This window comes from Cottoperca gobio, chromosome 12, assembly GCF_900634415.1.
Source record: "Cottoperca gobio chromosome 12, fCotGob3.1, whole genome shotgun sequence".
Classification (NCBI taxonomy): Eukaryota; Metazoa; Chordata; class Actinopteri; order Perciformes; family Bovichtidae; genus Cottoperca; species Cottoperca gobio.
Window position 1 is genome coordinate 2,292,471 of NC_041366.1, and position 17,423 is coordinate 2,309,893.

Genomic DNA, 17,423 nt, shown 5'->3' on the forward strand with positions numbered 1-17,423 from the left:
GCAATCCCCATCCCGACCACCGCCACCTCAATTTCAATACCGGCGACCTCTGCAGCAGAATTTTCAGGGACAGAATCATGCACCTGCGCAGAGACAGGATTCTCTGGGATTTCCTCCTCAGAGAAATCCAACCGCCCGGCCTCTCAGGGACCTAAACAGGCCCCAGAGAAGACTCAGAGAGATACACCAGGATGAGTCCAGCGCAGGTGAGCGCACTAGAACTTATTCAAAACATACCTGGGAGAAAGATGGGAAATTCTATGCAGATTTTAATGGTAACACATACAGACTAGACACAGGAGCAGATCGCTCGATCCAACCGAATGGAATCGAAACAGGTAATGAAATCTTCTCAGAATTAGCAGATGGCAGATTACATTTTTTGAAAGAAATTGACAACGAAGGCCTTTGTAGGCATACGCGGCCCAGACCAACTAAATGCGGTAAAAGACTTCCCCCTCTGTGAGTACATCAGTAATCATATCCCAAGAATGAGTGAAAAAGCTTCTCCACTGAACAAATTAAAAGGTAAACTCAGAAGAAAAGATGCCCCTAAAACCATTTTGTTGACCAATGAAGATCTGGCACACTATAAAACTATGAAAGATTATGTTGTTCAATCAGCCCAGCAGTTGGAAAAGCGAGAAATGGAGAAGCCTCTCGAGGTTCACCTTGAGATAGGGAACAAAAGGGGGGAGTTGAAGCTAGAAATTTCATTTCCAAGCATCCCACCATATTTTTCTCCAATGTGTGGTCCACAACAGAGGAAAAGTACTCAATTGAGGAAAAATATCTCTGTCTTGCGTATTGATTCTGGCCCACACTAAAAGAAATAGCAGGCATTGAAAATGTAATCTTTTATACCCCTCTCCCTTCAATAAAAGAAACAACAAAACAAACAGCAGATGATGATAATTGATAATTGAAAAGGTGGAGTTTCAAAATGGAGATCAGCCAAAAAAGATGCAGAAAAGAGAAGACAGATTTGCAAAAGAAACCACAAGCAAAACCAGAAATAACCCTGTTCACGGACAGCAGTTTTCAAAGTAAAAGCAAAAGGGCAGCATGGGCGTTTATTTTGAAAGGGGTGTGGCGTGATAGCTAAGAAATCAGGGATGTGTGAAGGAACGGCACAGACAGCTGAGGTTATTCTGGAGGGTCTTCTAATAGCACAAAAGAAACACATTTCTAGGCTTAAAGTTGTGACTGACAGTGATTACTCTTACAAAGCTGGTATTCAAGAGTTGGAATATTGGAGACAGAGAGAGTTTACGAATGTTAAAGGAGAGCTCATGCTCATCTGTGGGGGTTGATTTCTGAAGCAATCGGCCCTATGTATATAGAATGGATTCATGTAAATAGTCACACTGATATCAGAGATTTTGATTATGATGGAAATAGAGTTGATGTTATGGCTCAAGCCAGGCCAAAACTGACTAAACTTTCCCTGATATTTTCTCAAGAATGGATGGGAGAGGATGCACACACCCATGTGCCTCTTGAACAAGCTTCTCAAGTGGTCACTAAGGTGCAAGATGGGTTGGGTCATGTCGGACATGAAAAGATCCAGAGGTTTGTTTATGAAGCAGAACCTAGTTCGCATTCCCAACCTTAAAACACTCGAGGTGTCAACAATGTGCAATGGTCGACGGTTTTAAGAAAGCTCCACCAGAACAGCTAAAGATAGTGTGTAAAGAAGTGGGTGAGCACTTCAGTGCAGACACTGCAGGTCCTTTTCCCCATAGAACAAAATCAGGAAATAAATATTTTTTGATAATAGCAGATAATGGGTCCAGCTATAAACATGTTTACCCAGTCAGAGCCATCACAAGTAGGACAATAGCAACCCGGCTGGTGACCACCTGTGCAGATGGCCTGAAATGAAATCATTACGAATGGATAACACCACTTCATTTAAGAACAGATGGGTGGAGCAGGTGTTGACAGATCACTCAGTACAACAGTTGTGGTCCATACTATACGCCCCCTATACAAATGGGGTGGCGGAGAGAGCAGTCAGAGCAGCCAAAGAATGGATCATTAAGAACGCTTCCACAGATTGGGATGAACCTTTGGGACTGACTCGGCTGAATCTGTTCCTTAAAGAACCAAAATAAAGGGATCCAGTCATGCAAGATCCTGTAATTAACAAACCCTCTTTCTCTCCAGGAGATCGAGTGTGGGTAACCAGGAGAAGAGTTACTCCAGAGGCAGGTAATTTGAAGACCAAGCTTGAGGGGCAGGACGAGATACTTTTCCCAGGAAGGTAACGTAGTCCACCTTAAACGCTTTGAGCCTGCAGAGGAGGGTGGGTGATTTGCACCCATTTGATGCCGAAAAGTTGGGATGGAGAAGGAGAAAGGGAAGAAGGCGAGATTGGGGGATGTATACATCCACTCCAGATTTGCTGCCACACCTCTCTCCACTGCAAAACATGATTGTGACTCAGTTTCCAGTGTATGGAATAGAGCGACCAAGACTCTCCATTGGCCTAAAATGCAGCTCGGCGGTTACCCTGTATCCGAGCTTGTCCTGTGATAAATTGTTTCCACACATGCCACCAAAGAAACCACAGGAACACAAACCCATGTTAAAATTAACTCTCAACTCAGCTCTCTATTGAATCACACAAATTGTAGCTCCTCATGGTATAATATTGTCCATCTTCTTCCTCCTATCACTATGGGGACACTCACTTTACCTCAATTTACGGTTGGTTCTCTCCTGATTTTACTAATCTAATTGGTCTACTTACCATTCCCGCAGCGATATGTACACATTACGACCTCTTGAAATATTAAACAATTGCTCATTTTCAAATTACCTGAATTACACACTGCTTACAAGAACAAATCCCTTGCAATCAACGCATGTAGCGGACCAAGACATTAGTTCATTTATTAAAAAAGCACCTCAAGGCTCAAGGAGACTTGTGACCTTAGCAATGCCGGCGTCAGGAGGAATTCATGCTCAGACTCTCTGGGATGAGTTATTCCCAACCGATAGATCTGACCCAGAGCCAGAGGTAGCAATCTCTAACGCAACAGCTAATACCTGGACTGCCTTTGTCCCAGTTCCTTCGCCGGATGACCCTAATCCTATTTCCAGTGACAACAATGTCCTGCGTCGCCGTAAAAGAGTACCTATGAAAAGCAAAAGGGGCTCATCTGAAGTAAGGTGTATTTTTAAACATATTTTTGGAGGTTCAGACATACACCTACGCTATAAGAGATTCTTTCCCTGGGGTTTGCAAGTTTATTCTCACAGATATAAGCTAGTAAACTACCCACACGGCTTAGACTGGCTGCATAATATTACAGATCAGGAGTCAATAGCATACTATATGAATATTCCAAATTTTGAAACCATGAGAACAAAGACTGGCTGAATGAAAATGGGACGTTGGCCATGACTAAGTTTCTCCAGTGTGTGAATAAAACCTTGAATAATGCTAATTTAGCATGGGAAGAAAAATTGGCAGCGGCCGGTCAAGGTAGATCCTGACTAGTATCCTGGTCAGTGGCTGTTGCATTTTTGTCGGATGAAGGGGGAGGGAGGGGAATGAGGGGAAATGGGGATGGATATGGATATATCTCAAGCTTGTTAAAAAAATTAGTTATTGGGCTTGTTAACATTTTCTAATGTTAGAATCTGTATTCGACTGAATTTATTGAAAAATCGAGCTTATTAACATGAATACTTTGTAACATATTTTTTAACTCGCCTATAATGGGAACAGCGTTGCACTCAGTGGAAGCAGTGATGCTGCGCTTTGGACTGAAGGATGTTGCAGGTCAGGAGTAAGTTTGGTGTTTGAGATACGAAGGACATCACAGAGATGCTGTCGGTCATTTTATTTCTCAATCTGCTTTTGTTCAGAGTTAAGAGAGAAAATGTTTGCTCACATATTTGAGTGTGGAAGTGCGCAACATTGAAGTTGCGTAGTTGTGTTTCAAAGAGACGGAGCTTCACACAGAATGCTTTCATGTGCACAGTAGGCTCTTGTTCAGTGTTGAGATGAACAGTAAGATCAACTAAAAATGGCAGGTCTGCCAAACATGGAGGGTCACTCAGCTCATGAAGAGGTCGGTCCTTCTCTTTCAAAAACAGATCGGTTTCTGATCTCAGGGAATAAAACCGCTCCAGAACGGAGCCGCGACTCAGCCAGCGCACATCAGAACGGTGGAGTGCGTCCCCGTATTCAGCATCGACATCAGACAGGAAAGCTTGAAATTCTCTGTGGTAAAGTCCTCGTGCTCAAATTATGTTGTGCCCTTTAGACTCATAAGACCAAGCAGCTCTTCCGTAACGCAAAAGTTATCGTCAACTCCCTGCAAAAAAATGAACAGCTGTGCGGTGTCTGTCGCATGTGTGCTCTCATCACATGCAATCGAGTAAAAATGTTTTAATTAGGAACTTCGTCATCAATTGGAATAGTTTGGGGCGGTTCAGTTCTAGGAATTTGGGGAGGCGTTAAAAATTGGGTAAGTACAACTTGGGGGACAGTCAGTGGAGCTATTACAGGCCAATTCTGGTGGGCAAAGTATTTAATACCAGTAATAGTATTGATCTTGATCATTTCCATTTTGGGGGTATTGTATAGATTAGGATTACTGCCCCTAGCCCGATACTTTATGGGGATTTTGTGTACTGATAAAATGAATCTTGATTGTCAGTTTTGTTGGGTTTTGAAGCCCAAAGGGTGCTGTGATTGCCTTTCAAATGAATCCAGTAAACTTCTAGTTGATCAAGATACTTATTTATTTAAAGTGATGATGACAGCATTTCAAAAATACCCTCAGCAGCCAAGGACACTTTCACACACCAAGTCCACAGTCCGAATCAATAAAGAGCCAGTTAGCTGTCTGTTGGTAAAAGTGAAAGTGGTACAAAAACATCATAAACATTTTGCTATATTCTCTACAGAAGGGTGTCGTCGTTCCTCATTGGTCCATGTTGGCGCGGTGATGCCCCTTGGTGGGCAGTCTTGTTGTGACGAGATGGAGGTAGACCTGAAACTCTTTGAAGAGAACCTACAGTGCTTCACATTCATAACTAATATAGTGCTCATTATACATTTGTGCAGAAATACATGTTGTGCAATAATACATTTTGATTGAGGTGGACGAGTACATGTGATAATCATTAAATGTGACACAATACAATCAGGAGTTTATTTACTTCACAAAGTGTGTATATCATTCAGTAAATATAAAGCACCAATTGGTGCAAGAATACAGCATATGGTATGAAATAATACATTCTTAGTTGTTTGGTTTTTATTTCAATCAAAAACATACCTGAATTAGAGAACAATGACTATAAAATAGAGAATACCTCAGTCAAATAACATACCTGAATTTAGAGAACAATGACTTATAAAAATAAGAATAAAAATACCTTCGGTAATGTGGCTTTGTCTTTGATAGAAAATACCTTTAGTTTCACCTTTTATTCTAGTATAAAAATCTCTTTTAGCTTCACCTTTTATTCCAGTATAAAAATCTCTTTTAGCTTCACCTTTTATTCCAGTATAAAAATCCCTTTTAGCTTCACTTTTTATAAAAACACTTTTGGTATAAGACTGTAAATTTCAGTACACTTATAACCTCAATAAAAAACAGTAGAAAAACAGTAAATCTCAGTATACCTGGAACATCAGTAAAACACTGTAAATATAGGTAACTTGCAATGTCTATGTAAGACTCGCTTTTCTCGCTAAAATCCTTGAGAAAGCAGTCGCAAAACAGTTGTGTGACTTTTTACATAATAATAGTTTATTTGAGGTTTTTCAATCTGGATTTAGAGTACATCATAGCACAGAGACGGCACTGGTGAAAGTTACCAATGACCTTCTATTGGCATCAGACAAAGGACTTGTCTCTGTTCTTGTCTTGTTAGACCTCAGTGCTGCTTTCGACACTGTTGATCATGACATTCTACTACAGAGACTGGAACATTGTGTTGGCATAAAAGGAACCGCACTAAGCTGGTTCAAGTCCTATTTATCTGAGCGATCTCAATTTGTACTTGTTAACGATAAATCCTCCATGACAGCCAAAGTCAGTCTTGGAGTTCCGCAGGGTTCTGTACTTGGACCGATTCTATTCACCTTATATATGCTTCCTTTGGGCAATATTATAAGGAACCACTCTATAAACTTTCATTGTTATGCGGATGATACCCAATTATATCTATCAATTAAACCAGATGAAACCAATCAATTGGCTAAACTTCAAGCATGCCTTAAGGACATAAAAACTTGGATGTCTAGCAACTTTTTGATGTTAAACACAGACAAAACTGAAGTTATTATACTTGGCCCTAAACGCCTCCGAAACGCATTTTCTAATGACATAGAAGCTCTGGATGGCATTAACTTGGCCTCCAGCACCACTGTAAGGAATCTTGGCGTCATCTTTGATCAAGATCTGTCGTTTAACTCCCACATAAAACAAATCTCAAGGACTGCCTTCTTTCATCTACGTAACATTGCAAAAATAAGACACATCCTGTCTCAAAATGATGCAGAAAAACTAGTCCATGCATTTGTTACTTCAAGGCTGGATTACTGCAACTCATTGTTATCAGGTTGTCCCAAAAAGTCGCTTAAGACTCTTCAGTTGATCCAAAATGCAGCGGCACGTGTATTGACTAGAACAAGGAAACGGGATCATATTACTCCTGTATTAGCTGCTCTGCACTGGCTCCCGGTAAAATACAGAATAGAATTCAAAATCCTTCTCCTGACTTACAAATCAATTAAAGGTCAGGCTCCAGCATATCTTAAAGATCTATAGTACCTTATAAACCAACTAGAGCATTACGCTCCCAGACTGCAGGGTTACTTGTGGTTCCTAGAGTCTCTAAGAGTACAATGGGAGCCAGAGCCTTCAGCTATCAAGCTCCTCTCCAGTGGAACCAGCTTCCAGTTTGTGTTCGGGAGGCAGACACACTCTCCACATTTAAGAGTAGGCTAAAGACTTTCCTTTTTGATAAAGCTTATAGTTAGGGCTGGCTCAGGTTTGCCCTGGATCAGCCCCTAGTTATGCTGCTATAGGCTTAGACTGCCGGGGGACACCTCCCTGCTCTCTTCCTTCTCTCCCTCTCTCTTCTTCTCCCTCTCTATCTGTATGCATTTATGTAAATGTATGTTACTAACTCACCATCCTGGGGTATGATCCCCGGAGTGTCTGTCTCTCATGTGGCAGGTTGCCACTGATAAAGTTTACGTCAGGATCATGAATCGTGACAGCGCCTGCTGACCTGGTCCTGCTGGACACCGGGAAGCCTTATTGACATTTTCCTGGATTCATCCAAACTTTCTATTTCTTTTTTTCCAACACAACATAATTTCTGTCAAATGTTGTATTTGTACTATGTTGTTTATCCTGTACACACGACATCTATTGCACGTCTGTCCGTCCTGGGAGAGGGATCCCTCCTCAGTTGCTCTCCCTGAGGTTTCTTCCATTTTTTCCCCTTTAATTTTGGGGTTTCTTTTAGGAAGTTTTTCCTTGTGCGATGTGAGGGTCTAAGGACAGAGGATGTCGTAACCTGTACAGTCTGTAAAGCACACTGAGACAAATGTATAATTTGTGATATTGGGCTATACAAATAAATTTGATTTGATTTGATTTGAAGACTGAGGTAGCTGTATTAGACTGTACCTACAGTGTGAGACTAACTACAGTAAAATCAGTAGCTGAGGCATGGCAGGAGTGATCATTTAGTGGAATTTATTCACACGAAAGCATCTACCTGCAGGCTTTGTAGTTCCTCCTCTGTGAGATGATCTAAGAGGAACTCGCCTTCTCCGTGCATCAAAAACTGACCTGCTTCAGCTCTCTCTTTGGTCAGGGCGGTGGTGATCAGCTTAGTGGTTAGGGTGCGGATGCATGGGATGCAGCAACATCCACACAGGATTAGTATACCTATCATTATCGGTACGATCAACAGAATGCTCAACACCATCATCTTATACTGACCAAACCAACACTCCATGGAGCTTGTGAAGTAATTCTCTACCCCACTGTTTGAGGCTAGCTTTTTGCTGAGTGCGCTGAGTCCTTCCAAGGCTCTGGTAATGGATCCATCAGGGGCTGTGTTATTTGGGATGAAAGTACAACACATAGATCCAAACAATTTGCAGACACCCCCTTTTTCAGCCAACAACATGTCTAATGCAATTCTGTTCTGATATGACATCAGGCTAGTCATCCCTAATTGCTCATGCACTCCAGTGAAAGCATCTACGGTGTTGTTTACGAATCTCTGCTGGTTGTAATAAAGGTAATTAATCCAATCTACATTTTTGTTGACAGTCACTCGAACGAAAATGGACTTAAAACCCGCTGCAATTTCATTTCTAGCTTTGAATTCGTCAGGGACACCACGTGGTACTCCCATGGAGTCCATGTAAATTGAGGAGCTGAAACTTCCACTGGGAATAGAACGTTTAGCTCGACTCAGGAGCTCATTCCCACTAGACAGACCGGAGAGTTCTTCAGTAGAGATTGGCAGGATGTAGAAAGGCATTACCAACTGTACCAATGCACAGGTACCTACCCAGTCTGGCGGTAGGGCTGGATACAAAGTGTTTGTTCCACAGTACCACCATACGTCAGCTCTGGCAAATTCCATGACAGACATCTTTGCTCCAAACAACATCCCTCCGTGGGAAACCCTTAGAGTGAAATTACACCATTTCAAATGTCCTACCTGAGTGCCTGCGCCACTGGTCTTGGTGATACACTCATAATCGCCTTCATAGGCCGAAAAATGAGGTGGAATGAAGTCAATTCTGGTCACTGGATACAACAGGGCCAGAGAAGTGCATCCTGCGGGACTGACAAGAGTGTACAAAGCATACATACACTGGAGACCTGCTGGGTCATTACTCAGATTCAATGGAAATGGAATAGTAGCTAAACTAGGTCTAGCAGCGGCGCATGCAACACAGTTTGCTTGATTACTCTGTTCAACGGAGTATCTCACCCAATCCATCCATGCATTTCTGTCCTGATATCCTGTCTCCACTGCCATTGTTTCTTTAAGATTAGTGATGTTCAGATAAGTCACATTCATTTTCTTCCTTGCTAGTCCGGTGTACGTTTTCTGGGTCTTTTTCTCAAGAGGGATTAAGCTTGGCTCTATTACCTTCAACCAAAAGATGAACAGTGGGTCTTTGGGATTCTTTGATATCTCTAAATAGTACAGGCCAGAATCAGAGAGTTCAGGGTGGAAAACTGTGATGACCACAGGGTTACAATTTGTCGGATGCCCATTACCGGGCAGAGTTCTTGGATCAGGATTAGGATTAGGTGGTTCACTTTCACTGCATTTACATGGGCTTCATTTAATGATTCTCCATTTTTCAACCAAGGGGTGGTCTAGATTAATCCATCCCCCGTTTGAGTGTGCAAACACATTGTGATAATGACAGGGAGGCGTACACAGATACTTGGCTTTGTTGGAATCGCAATGTGTGTTCCATATTTCACCGTTAGCAGACATCATGGTGTTTACATCAAATTCAAACGAGGTGATCTTGTCTCTCTCTACTGTAACGGTAATCCCACCTTCCTTAATATCTACGGCTTCGTTGTTTTTCATGCGTCTCATGCGTCTCACTCATCGCGTTAGTATGGTGTTAGGGGGTGCAGTCTCATTAGGGAATCGTTCAGTCACATCTTGGATTTGTTTAGTTGTCAGATTGTCTGGTGTGTAGTAAGCTTCATTTGGGCAAAGATTAGCTACTCTATTGCTTGGTTCCTTACTTCCTACGCTCAGGCAAAACTCCCACCATGTCAAGGGGAGCACTATAACAATTGTGAGCAGTGCTAACCCAGCTATCATCCGAGGGTCTCCCCACAGAGATTTTCTGGTACACTATTACCTTCGCTTTTTTTGTCTTTTATTGGTGGTATTTTTAACTGGTTTTATCTGCTCACTTAGACGGACAAACAAATAATTGTGACAAGTGAAACTTAGATTAATCTAAGGACAATTTATCCTCTAGTGCTGATTCTAGATTCATAAATCAATTAGTCAGTACTGTTTTGTTCCAGCAGGTTCAAATCTTGACTAACTTCTGCTAAACAGCGAGAAGGCGCCAGTGCAGGTACACAATGTGTGAGGTGGTGCCAATTAGCTCCTGTTTTACCTTTTACCCGGAACGCGTGTGAAGTACGTTCTGTCACCTCCCACGGTCCAGTCCACCTAGGTTCAGACCACTTTCTTTTGTGGGCCTTGACCCTTACCCAATCACCTGGTCCAACAGGAGTCTCTGGTGGTTCGTCAGGTTTTTCTGCTGCTGCTTCCACCTGTGTAGACAAAACTTCGATGATTTTAGCCAAAGCCCTGACATATTCATCTGCCTCAATCTGCCATAGATCTAAACAGGACCGTGCCCTCCTTCGCGTGGAGGGCCAGGCATTGGTCTACCGGTTAACAGTTCATGTGGAGACAAATGTGTTTGACTGCTTTGTGAGGATCTCATTGACATGAGTGCCAAAGGTAGGGCATCTACTCACTTGTTACCATAACATGTTTTAGCAAGTTTTCTTTTGAGTGTTTGATTAGCTCGTTCTACCAAACCCTGTGATGCCGGATAATATACTGACCCAAATTTGTGTGTTGTGCCAAAATACTTTTCTACTTCTTCAAGCTTATGGCTCGTGAAGTGTGTCCCATTATCTGATCGTATGCAACGTGGAACTCCATACCTTGGTATGAGTTAATTTTTTAACCATTTGATTACAGAATTGGCATCTTCTTTTTTGCAGGGAATTGCTTCAATCCACTTAGTGAAACGATCGACCATTACCAAAACATATCTGTACCCTCTTACCACATTTTCTGCTCCCATGTCTGTATAGTCAATACATATCTCTTTGAATGGTGCATCTGGCACTGGAAAACGACCCATAGGACACTTGTATGTTCTTTTATTGTTAAATTTACAACAGGTATCACATTCTGTTACAAAGTTTTCAACCATCTCTTTCATAAATGGGTGCCACCATTCTACCTCTATGTCCCTTGTTGTTCTTAGTTTTCCAACATGCGTGGGGCCATGGGCTTGTTTGATCAACAGGTGACATAGTTTAGCTGGTGCCACGAGTCTGCCATCATGAGCTCTCCAGATTCCTTCAGTCTTGGTGGCTCCCTTATGAGCCCATTGATTATGCTCATAGACTCCTGCTTGTGCTTGCATTTCTTTGATGCTCTCCAAAGTGAGTCGCTCTTGATTTTCACTGTTCAAACAAATCATTTGCTGAGTGTAGCCGCCTGCTACTTTAGCTGCCTTGTCTGCTGCATCATTTCCTTTTGCCACTGCTGTATCAGTTTTCTGATGACCTTTGCATTTCATTATAGCAACATGTGATGGCAGCAGTGCCGCTTTCAGTAGGGCTCTTAATGCTTCAGCATGTTTGACAGGATTTTTGGATGAAGTCAGGAAACCTCTTCTCATCCACTGGGGGCCGTCAATATGGACAGCGCCATATGCATAAGCAGAGTTTGTGTATACATTTATTCTCTGGCCTTCTCCGTGTTTCAATGCTTGTGTTAACGCGACTATTTCTGCAAGTTGCATAGGCTGGCTGTGGAATGATGTGTGCTTCCAAAGTATGTGTGTTTTCTCCACTTTGTTGCACTACAGCATAGGAAGCTACATTTCCTTCATCTCCTTTGTAGCAGCAGCCATCCTGTATAGAATTTTATCTGGATTATTCAATGGTTCGGTTTCCAAATCTGATCTAATTTTTAGATCTTGTTGTGAGACAAATGCACAGTCATGTGGATCGTGGTTTTCTGAATTCAGTCCTGTTGCCATGTTGATTGTCCCTGCCACATATGTGATGTGGGGCTTAGTTAGTGTTTCTTCTATCTTTACTTTTCTGACTGGAGAAAAAGTGAACGCTTGTGAGTTTAGAAACGCCACTACACCATGTGTAGTGTTTACTTTGAGAGGGTGGCACATCACCACGTGTGCAGTCTTTTGAATTGTCTTTGCTAGAGCAGCCAGGTGTCTTGCACAACCTGTTTGTCCTTGTTCAACATTGTCCAATTTTGAGCTGTGGTACATCAGTATATGTCTTTCTCCCCCTTTTTTCTGAAACAGGACTCCATTTACCATCCCTCCTGTTTCAGAAACATCCAAATGAAAATCATCATTGTAGTCTGGGGAGCATAGATGTGCAGCTTGTCCCAAGGCTTGTTTAGTCTTAGTGAAAGCTTCTTCGCCTTCTGTAGTCCAGATGAGCTCAGCAGTGAGGTTTCTGTTTCCTGCTTCTGAGAGCATATCTCTGAGTGGTTGAGTCAGAGTTCCATAATCTGGTACATGAGTCCTACTGTAACTCGTCAATCCAAGAAATGCCAACATGTGTTGTACTGTCTTTGGTTTTCCATGTATTAGGATTGAGGTCCTTTGTGCATTGGTTAGAGTCAGGCTGTTTGCAGAAATGAGTCTTCCCAAGAAAGTGACTGATCTTCTTGCAACTTGAGTTTTTTCTTTCTTGACTTTGTATCCTTCTTCTGCAAGTAGTGTGAGGAGATTTGCTGTGGCTTCCAGGCAGGATTCAGCACTAGTGCCTGCGAGCAGCAAATCATCAACGTACTGTATCAGAGTTACACCTGGTGGCAGTTGTAAGCTGCTTAAGTTTTTTTTCAGAGCTTGATTGAACAGTCCTGGGCTGTCTTTGTAGCCTTGTGGCATTCTGTTGTAGGTGTATTTCTGTCCTTTATATGTGAAAGAAAATATGTCTTGTACTTCAGGGTCCAATGGTAGACAAAAGAAAGCATTAGCCAGATCTATGACTGTGAAGTATTGGTGTTCAGGATTCAGATTTTGAAGTGCCACATATGGGTCTGGAACAGGTATATTTTGTGACACCGTAGCAGAGTTGATTTTTCTTAGATCATGAACCATTCTCCAGCCTTTGTTGCCAGCTTTTGGGACTGGCAAAATGGGTGTGTTCCAGATGGAGTTTGAGTGTCTGATTACTCCAGCTTCTAGGAGTCTATTGATTGTTGCTCCTATTCCTTCAACCTGCTCTCTTTTTAGGTTATATTGCGGTAACCAACATGATGATTGTTCTGTTTTGAGAGTCACTGAGACCTCATGATGAGGCACAAAACCTACATCATAGTCTCCAGTTGTCCACAAATATGATGGGATATCTTTGAGTGTTTCTTCTGTGTCAGGATGGTTGGTGTGTTCTCTTCCATGGTCTCTTTCCAATTCTTGTTCTTCCAAGATGCCAACATCCATACTGTGGTGAGTGATTTTCCACATTGTCTCATCTTCTGCTCTCCATACGCAGGCAATATTGGTTGGGAGCCAGTTGATTGACAAGGCTCTCTTTATCATGGGACCTAGGGACCTTGCTTCAGATCCTATTGCCAATGCCAGTGTGATATGTGGCACTGCTTCAGCTGATAATGCATACCATTGCAGTTGTTCTTTAGTGAGAGCACAGAATGCAGCTACACCTTGAGGTCCCACGTAGATGTCCTTGACTTCTATTTGCTCCTTTTTCATGTTTCTTTCTTCCTCCCAGGCTTGTTGATACTCTTCGTCAGGTTGACGCAAGTAGTTATAGGTGCAGTGTAAAGGATCAAGTGGAGGTCCATATGGAGCTAATGTGTTGATCCAAGGCTTCCATTCCATGTAAGTCTTCTGGACTCCTGGAGTGTCTTGACCTTCTGTCAACAGGCGGCTCCAATACACTGTTGTGGTAGTTTCTTCAATGTCTTGGGTAGGGCTTGATGTCATCACCAAGATCCTTTGATCTGTTTGATACTGTCCATGCAGAGGTATTTGTCCAGGAAACTGTAGAATCTGTCCATCACTGGAACATAAAATTCGTGCTCCAGTTTTAACCAGCAGGTCTCTACCCATCAGGTTTACAGGACACTTTGGGGAGAAGAGGAAAGGGTGTAGCAGGGATTGTTTACCAAGTACAGTGACCAATGGCATGGTGTACTTTTGTTCTTCTGTTCTTCCCGAGTATCCAACGGTTCGAAGGGTCTTTGTAGAGAGAGGTGGTGTTTTTCCTTTCAAGGAAGTTATACAGGACGCTGTTGCTCCTGTGTCCACCATCAGTTCCATTTTTTCTCCTTCTATCGTACAGGTGACTATTGGTTAATTCTGAGCTGGAATAGCTTCACCTGCAGTTGGATCCTCTGGGCATCCTCATTGTGAGGAGCCATCCCATTCCTGGGAATGTTCCCATGCAGAGAGAGGCATTTGGTGAGTGTTGGGAGGATTTCTTCCTCTTCCTCTACCAAAACTTTGCTGTCCTCTTCCTCCTGCAGGACCTTGCTGTCCTCTTCCTCCTCTTCCATAGGTGGGATATCCTCCTCCTCTACTGTTAGGGAATCCTCCTCCTCCTTGGTAGGAGTTTCCTCCTCCTTGTTGCCCATACTGGTAGCAATCTTTGACCCAGTGAGATGCGCTTCCACAATTAAAGCATCCCTGTAGCGGAGCTCTTTCATAATTTCTGTAGCGGTTGTTACCCCCTCTCCATGCTCCTCTGTTTGGTACTTGCCATGGAGGTCCATTCTGAGGAACTTGTTGCTGTGTATGAGTCTGTATTGTTGTTTCTGGGAATTCTTCAGCATCATACTGTCCCATTAAAATCTGTCTCTTCTCTTTCTTATTTCTTGAAGCATCAGTGTCTTTCTCAGCCATTTGAGCCTTTGCCAATCTTCTGGTGATTGTCAGATGTTCTTCTTCCTTCTGCACTTCTGTTTACCTGTGTTGCTCGTCATGATGCACAAGGTGCTCTCTCCAAAGTGCATTAGGCATTGTGTCTAGTCCCACCACACTCTTCAGACAGTTTTGGACATGAGTAGATAGGGCCTTTATCACTGCATTTCTCCACAACATGGTAGCTGATGCAGAGGAGTCATATCTTTCTCCAGTGCTGTCTAACCAGACGCCTTCGCTTCTCTTCAGGAAAGCATGCATTTCTTCATCATTTCCTTTCTTTAGGCCTGTCACTGCTGTTATGCTGCGGGTGGTGGGAAAAGCGTCTCTCATAGCATCCCAGTAATGATTCCTGTGAGGATTGAAGGATTTTTCATCGTCCTCGTTATTGTATCCAGCGGTGAGATCCATGTCTAGCATCCTCTTTTTTCCTTCCAGTCTGCCCATGAGAATCCTCAAATCTCCCACACACACACGGTCTCCTGCTGTGTATTTCTCAAATTCATTAATCCATTTCTGTCCTCCTGAGGTGAGGGGAAGCAATTTGGCCGCCAAACTCTCCAAATCACGATGACTCCAAGCGTGGTATATCATGTGTCCTCCTGTTCTTTCATCTTCAGTCGTCCTTCTACAAAGTATGTATTGAAGTCACTCTTTTCTTCTGGGGAAATCGTGCTGAGACTCCTTTCAGAATTCCTTAAGCTTCTTCCAGCTTGTTCAAATTCTTCTTCATCCTCATCAGTTTTATCTTCTTCATACTCTGGTCCCTCCTCGCTTGTTGCTTCTTCCTCCAGTTTTTCCAGGCTGTCATAGCCTGTTCTTTGGCGTGTACCATCATGTTTGATGATTTCTCCCCCTTCTTATTGCATCTTCTTTGCGTCTTTTATCCATTTGTACTGCTTCAGCTACCAGTATTTGCTGTTTGTTTGAAATGGTGTAATCATGGGAAACTGAGTATGAATCTGGGGTGCGTAGTACCTCTTTATGTGGATTTGGAGCAGGGTGAGCAGCAAAATGAGAGGGAGAGTGGGCGTTGAGTAGCTTTTCCTCAAATTTTTCCTCGAGTAGTTGGACATGTTTCATCAGGTGCTCTAGTCGTTTCTCTGTTTCTCCCTCCTCTACTTCCAGACATCCTCCCTTTATGCCCATCATGGGTACCTGTATTGGAGTGGGATTAACATCATTGTGACTGGGTGCGTATGCTGGAGGGGCGGAGGCTTGTGTCAAATCTGGGTAGAGTTGAGGTGTAGGCTGGATAGGTGTAGTTTCTTCATGTTTGGTGCCTTTTTCTTCTTCTTTTGCTTCCCTGATTACACAAATTGTCTCAGGTGCGGTCTGAGGTATGTTCTTGAAGAGTAGAAGATATGATACTGAAATTGCTCTCAGACGCCCTTGAGCTTTTTCTATTTAGTAACTGTTCTTTCTCTTCATGGTATCTTTCTTAATTTTTGCTGTCTGTCTTGTTTATTTTTTCTTTCTCAAGTATTTCCTGGACCATCACGATTCATTGCTCTGGATTTTCTGTTTCCAGCTTCCATTGCTGCTTTCTTTGCAGTTCCAAATCTTTGTTTTTCTCCTGTCTTCTCCCATGCTGCCATCTTTTGTTGATATTCGCCATTTTCAAAGTCGTAAACTGCCCTTCTTTGGTCCTCACTTGGACCTGGTTGATCATCAGTTGGAAACAATCCTCTTTCTTGCCATGCGAGTAGTAGCTTTTCTGTCTTTGCTCGAACCTTCTTTCTTTCACTCAGTTTGGTGCAGGCATCCAATCGTTGGTACATTTGTTCTTTGTACCGTGCTGTGGACACAACTTTGACTTGCTTTGAGCTTTCAGATGGATCCATCATGTTGAAAATTTGAAATTCCTCAAATGTTGTTCAGTCAGTGGAGATACTCAAAATTCAAATTAATTGAGCGAGAAATAAAATTAAAAATCAAAAAATGTTTACGTTTAAATCTGAAATAGAAAATAAAAATTGGAAGTGTAAATCTCCCAAGTTTAAATCTGAAATCAGAAATAAAAAGAAAACATGGAAATCAAAACCATAAAATGTAAATCTGAAATATAAGTATAATCAAAGGTAAATCAAAGGCAGGACTTATTCAAACTTTTTCTCTAATGGGCAATTTATGACAATTATTATAATTATAACTCTTAGTAGTTATTTGAATTTTGGGTGTAAATTCAATTTTGTCCACCAGATGGAGGCATATATCCACAACAAGAGATTCAAAGTTCAACTTAAGTTTACTCGGTCAAAGGTCAATAGTACAGGAAACCAAAAAACATTTTACTCCTTGTGGAGAACTTACGGAATTACAAAAACAGGAAATGGACTACAAGTCAAATCAATGAAACTACAAATTTTTCTTGCGGCTTTGTCCCTTTGGAACTCCTAGTGGAGAACTTACTGTATTACAAAAACAGGAAATGGACTTCAAATCAATGAAACTACTTTTGCAGGGAGCACATTCCTTAGTAGGAGTACATTCCCTGGAGCTGGAGCTTTGTATTTGTTACTTTTTATCAATACACAAATTCTTCGTTTTAATTCCCACCCCCAAATGTTTTCAGCGTGAGACTCAAGGTTCTGTTTGTTCCAGCTTCTTGCCGTTTTTACACGCTCGAGTTGCTGGCCTTGTTAAGCACTCGTACCAACTAGTTCCTTCTGGTGAGACTTTTTCAACTTTTAATAACACCAACACC